The 6,373-nt window shown below is 43.9% G+C and overlaps 1 non-coding gene across 1 annotated transcript; it reads right to left on the reverse strand.

Annotated features, from left to right (window-relative positions):
* Positions 1-5,976: 5,976 nt before the first annotated feature.
* LOC119818072 lies at positions 5,977-6,083 on the reverse strand. The gene has a single exon (XR_005285993.1). It is a non-coding gene; the product is annotated as a U6 spliceosomal RNA (small nuclear RNA).
* Between the last annotated feature and the right edge of the window lie 290 nt (positions 6,084-6,373).

Here is a 6,373-nt window from a genome sequence, read left to right on the forward strand (position 1 = left end):
TAATAGAGGAGAGGCTAGCACTTCACCTGAATCTCTCTTCTGTGTGTGTCACTTGCTACTCTCAAAACTGCTGCCGTTTTCACCATTTACCCAGTACATATTGGTGCTATGCCCCAAGTGCTGGGGTTAAAGGTGTGTGCCACCACACTAGTGAACTTCCAACACTGTGAGCTAAACGAACCTCTTTTTTTGAAGTACCTAACCTCTGGTATTCTGTTACAGCAATAACCATGAGCTCACCCTACACACAGACATGAGCATGATTCTGTAGGTCAGACCTCTACTCAAATCGTGTCCTAAAGCCATTCCCCTGCCTCCAACTCCCTCTTTTTGCTTTACTTTCTACTCTCCAGGTCAGATATAGCTTCTGGCACGATACTTTGGCTTCTGAAATTTATTTCTGGCTCTCTCATCCTGACCGAGTTGGATCAGCTTTTCTGGCTGAATCCAGGTACTCTTAGACACACAGGGCTTGGACAGTTTCTCCTGGACTCTTTAGAAGTGGCTGCAGATTCAAGTTGACTCTGCCTATGGGCCCTGCTGCCAGACTAGGTGGCCTCCTCCCAGGGCAGGAGACAGCAAGCTTCACAATCAAAATCTGCAAAGATAATCAGGTAACTGGAGATAGCTAACCACTCTTTTACCCACACTACACCGTTTTTCTTGCCAACTATTACAAAACAAGACAGACATTCTTGTCTTACTGATATGGAAGTAATTGAAAGACATCAATTTCAAGTCTCTTCTGAGTCTGTCACAATGTAAAAGCAATTTATTCTTCATCTCCTGTTGTGGCTAGGAAGAACATCCTCGAAGATTGTCCAGTTTGAGAAGAGAACTAACTACCAATTCGAATACACTGATTTCCTCTGGGCCTTTTTTTTTTTTTTTTTAATTCAAGCCCCTTTGTGGAGAGGAAGTCCTAGTCCACCCTTAGGTCTCCGTTTTCCCACAAAGGCCAGAAGAGGGCCTCAGATCCCCTGGAACCTGAGTTTCAGAAGTAATCTACCATATGTGTCCTGGAAAATGAACTCTGGTCTTCTGCAAGAGCAGTTAACAAAACGGCTTGAGCCACCTCTTCAGCCCCCATTCTGTTTTTAAATGCAACCATGTGAACAGTGAATCCTTTAATCCAAAGTCAGTGGCTAGGGAAGGAACCCGTAACACAGGCAATCAAATTATGAAAATTAGTGAAAGTGACTCATGTCTTGTGCATGTCTGTGCTTAAATGAGTTTATGTGTGTGCTTCTGTATGTGTATGTGTGTACACGTATGGTACATATGCAGTTAAGCCAGTGTGTGTGGTAGTCAAAGGTTGACAGGTGTCTTTCCCCAATAAATCTCCATATTTTTATATATTAATTTAAATTTTTAATTTTTTGTGTGTGGGCAGTTTGCCTGCATGCCTGGTGCCTGGTTCTTGTGGAGGACAAAGAGGGCATTGGGTTCTCTGGAACTGTAGCTACAGATGGCTATGAGCTCTCATATAGAATAGAGCCTGGTCTTTGGAAGCACAGCCAGTGTTCTGAGCCATCTCTCCAGCTCCCTGCCTTTTATTTTTTGAGGCAGGGTTTCTCATTGAATTTAGAGTCCATCTGATTCAGTGGCTGGATGGCCAGGGAACTTCAGGGATTCACCTGCTGCCACCCTTACAGCCCTTTGTCCTCTACAGATGATTCCTGATACTGCTCCACTCAGAGAGATCCACCTGACTCAGGCTCCTGACTGCTGGGACCAAGGAAGCATACTGCTACACTCGGCTCTGGTCTGTTTTTCAATCCTGAGACAAAACCTAAGAGGGCATAGAAGTAGAAAATATATATATATACACACACACACACAACATATATATATATATGTATATATATATATATATATATAATTTGATACATTATAATGGGGGTGTTGATGCTAGGAGCTGAACCCATGTTCTCCCTTGCTCTCTCGTGCACTCTGTTTTTTGTTTGTTTGTTTGTTTGTTGTTTTTTGAGACAGGGTTTCTCTGTGTAGTCCTGGCTGTCCTGGTACTTACTCTGTAGACCAACTGGCCTCTAACTCAGAGATTTGCCTATACCACCACCACGTTCTCTCTTATGACAGCTAAATGTCCTACCACTAACCTACATCCCTCTCCCTCCTGGTTTTTGGGGGGATGTTATTGTTATTTTGCTTGAGACAGGGTCTTCTTGCTAAGCAACCCTATTGATGGCCTAGAACTCATAGACCTCTGTTTGCCTCCTGAGTGCTGGGATTCTAATGAATTTTGTGTGATGTCATAGACAGCCTGGAGTTCTCCATCCACACACTAGTTTCCAGTGTAGGGAAGTGACACTTTCTTTCTCTCCCCCCAAAGTGTCAGTGCTTATGGTGTTTAAGTGTGGTGACATGTCTCCATACCAGGAAGTCTCTGGGGCTAAATTTTAATTTCCCAAAATCCTAACAAATATGGATCATTTGTGTAGGTAGACACATTTGAGGTTCTGGGGAGCAAATGATAGCCACAAGCATGCGAGGCACCCCAAGCCCTCTGACAAAGAGGGTTGTGAGACAGGGTCTCTCTCGTTAAACTGCTCTCCTCCCGTCTTTCATTCTGTACTGTGGAGGCGAGGGTGCAGGCCTCTGTTCCCACACAATGCCTGGAAATGAAAAGCTATTCCCTGTTTACATTAAATCAGCAAACGTGCTCACGCGTGGCATTTCAAGGCCTCAAGGGTTGAAGTCTAGAAATGCCAGTGACTCACCGATTCCAGACTGCTAGCTGAATAAAACTAAATAACAGCCAGCTGTAGGACTCGCTAAAGAACCTTTAAAAACATTCTGGCTACCTACCTACAATTTTAAGTCGTTGTACAAAGATCGGCATAGCATGCAAAATGCTTTTGTTGAAACCAGTTTGACTTCTGTAAGTGCTTTGATCCAATGTCGTAGCTTCTGGGAGCTGCTCTGAACTCTGGAGCAGAGCTCTGGACTGCTTCAACTGACTGCAGCCCCATGCAAAGGGACGCTTGTCACTCATTTACCGTCCTCTCTCATACTTTGTTTTTGAATCAGGGTCTTATGTAGCCCAGGCTGGTCTCATATTCACTATGTAGCTGAAGATGACCTGAACTTCTGGTCCTTCTGCCTCCATCTCCCAAGTGCTTGAACTGCAGAGATATGGCACCCTGTCTGGGCTTATGCAGCACTGGGGATCTGGGCTTCATGGGTGTCAGCCACTCTACTCGCTGAGCTATGATCCCTAGCCCTCTTTAAAAATTACATTTATTTGTTTTTGTGAGTATATATCTGTGTATATTCAGATGTTTGCCACAGCATGTGTGTGTGAGTGTGTGTATGTGTGTATGTGTGTGTGTGCGTGCATGCGTGCGTGCGTGCGTGTGTGTGTGTGTGTGTGTGTGTGTGTGTGTGTTAGGCTGTCGGAGAACAACTTACATTTCTCAGTTCTCTCATTCCACCAAATGGGTCCCAGGTATTAAACTCAGTTCATCAGGATTTAAGTGTAGCATTTGGGAAGCAGAGTAGGTAAAGCTATGTAAATTTTAAACCAGTCTAATCCACATAGTGAGCTCTAGGCCAGACAGGGCTACTTAGCGAGATCCTGTCTCATAAAACAAAAAAGCAAAAACTACACACACATTTAAATATATATTTATAATTTTTATTTATTTGCTTGTTTACTTTGGGTTTTTTGAGACAAGGTTTCTTGTAGCTTTGGGGCCTGTCCAGGCTGGCCTTGAACTCAAAGAGATCCGCCTGCTTCTGCCTCCCAAGTGCTGGGATTAAAGGCACGCGTCACCACTGCCCAGCCTAAATATGTGTGTGTGTATATATGTATATGCATATACTATATATGTGTATATACTTAAATATGTGTATGTATATAAAGGATTTTTTTTTCTCTGCAGGTGCTTTGTTTTCTGGGATCATGTGTGTGGTATGAGTGAGAATGATCCCCATAGACTCATATTTAAATATTTGGTCCCCAGTGGATAGATCTGTTTGGGAAGGAGTAGGGGTGTGGCCTTGTTGAAGGAAGTGTGTCACAGTGGAGGGCCTCGAGGTTTACAAACCTGTACCATTCCGATTAGCTCTCTGCCTCACTGTCTAAACGTGACCTCTCAGCTATAGCTACAGTACACGCCTGCCACGACAGTTGCAGGTTCTAACCCTCTGACTGCGAGTCCTGTTAGATGTTTTCCTCTGTAAGTTCCCTTGGTCGTGATGCCGCTTCATAGCAATAAAAATGTAACTAAGACACGCCTCTCAGCTATGCACACTTTTGGTTTGTTTCTCACGGATGTACACGATAAACACAATGTTCTCCACTATTTTTCTGGTGCTGGACATTTGGGGCATCTCCAGTTCATAGCTGTGACAGTGTTAGAGTTGGCATCCTCCAGGCTCTGGTCTGGCTTCTATGTGAGGCAGACTCTGCTTAAAATGACTATTGATTTTGAAGTAGAACACTACACATCCTTAGAAGTTTCTCCATTTACATGGTCAGAGTCCACCTCGGCTGCATGATAGAAGGTAACTTCAGAAAGTATTTGCAGATTTCTCGTCTATCCCAAGTCATCTTGGGATTCATTTTTCTGTTTTAAATTAAGATTTACTTTGTTTCTAGGGATGGAACTCAGGGACCTTGTACATGCTGGGCAAGCATTCTACCATGGAACTACATACCCTTCCCCTAAAACAAAAATCTGAACATGAATTTCCCCCCAATGCTGAAGATAACGTGAGACAAATACTGTCAATGAGCTACAGGCCAGCCTGATTGTTTTCTCCTTTATTAGCTGGGGGTTGCTGTTGCCAGGGCTGTTGTGCAACTTGTGGCCTAAGAGATCTTGCCTCAGTGTCCTGAGTAGTTGGGACTGCAGTTTAGTTGACCGTTCCTTGCTTTCAGCCATGCTTTTCGAAATCTGCCGTCATCGAGGTTTTTGTTTGCACAGGGGTTCACTGCAGAAGGTTCCCAGTGAATTCCCTCATGGGGTCATGGCCCATGGGTCTCAGGCCCCAGGTGTTGTCTTCAGAGGGTTTCATGCAAGTTAACTCTATCTGTTGTTTGAAGTGGCCAAAGAACAGCTTTCTCATATGCTGGGGATGAGTTCCTGCCTCCCAGGTGATCCCATGACTTCACACATTGTCATCTGCCTGCTTTCAGGTTCTTGCGGCCCATCTGGAGTTTCTTGTAAAAAATGTTCTTCTCTGTGAAATGTGTGTTCTGGATGATGGTTATAATAGTAATTCCACACAGCGTGCAAAGAGTGTGTAAGTGAACACAGAGCACCACAAAAATGTTTAGTTTTGTTTTGTTTGGTGGTATTGTGTAAGAACCCAGTGCCTTGAACATGCTAGGCAAGTACTGAGCCACACTCCCCAGTCCAATATTATTGTTTTATCTACAATTTCTACATTTTTCACAGAAAGAGTTTCAGGATTTCAATTCTAGTATAATCATGACCTGGGTGGGAGTGTGTTTATAGTTCAGTGTGCATTATAATTTTATAACACACACACACACACACACACAATGCCCAGTCTGGTCCTGGGCTCCAGTGAATGATCTGTCTCCCAAGTCAGTGGGACTATAGGTGCATGGTACATGTGATGGTTTAAATAACAATGGTTCCCTAGAGGCTCATGTGTTTGAATGCTTAGTCACCAGGGAACTGGACTGTTTGAAAGGATTAGAAGGGTTAGGAGGTGTGGCCTTAGTGGAAGAAGTGTACCACTGGGGTGGGCTCTGAGGTTTCAAAGCCCATAAGCACAATCTGTCTGTCTCTCTCTCTCTCTCTCTCTCTCTCTCTCTCTCTCTCTCTCTCTCTCTCTCTCTCTCTCTCTCTGCCTGCAGGTCAGGATGTAAAGGTCTCGCAATACCTACAAACCACCATGCTCCCTGCCATGATGCTAATTCCCCAAATCTCTGAAACTGTAAACACATCCCCAATTAAATTTTAAACTGCAAAATTCTACAAAAATATGGAATGCTTTACAAATTTATGTGTTATGCTTGTGAAGGGGCTATGCTAATCTTCTTTGTATCATTCAGATTTTAGTATGTATGCTGCCAAAGCGAGTACTTAAATCCTTTTTTTTTTTTTTAAAGAGTTGGGCAGTGGTGGTGCATGCCTTTAATCCCAGCACTTGGGAGGCAACGGCAGGTGGATCTCTGCGAGTTCAAGACCAGCCTGCTCTACAGAGCAAATTTCAGAGCCAAGGCTGTCTCGAAAACAACAACAACAACAAAGAGTGGCCTTGGTCATGGTATCACTTCACAGCAACAGTGATTAAGACAGCATCACACCCAGCCGTTGCCTTGGTATTACATGTATTCAGGTGGCAACCGTATGCACAGTTTATGGATCTGTAC

Source organism: Arvicola amphibius, chromosome 6, assembly GCF_903992535.2.
Source record: "Arvicola amphibius chromosome 6, mArvAmp1.2, whole genome shotgun sequence".
NCBI classification, from domain to species: Eukaryota; Metazoa; Chordata; class Mammalia; order Rodentia; family Cricetidae; genus Arvicola; species Arvicola amphibius.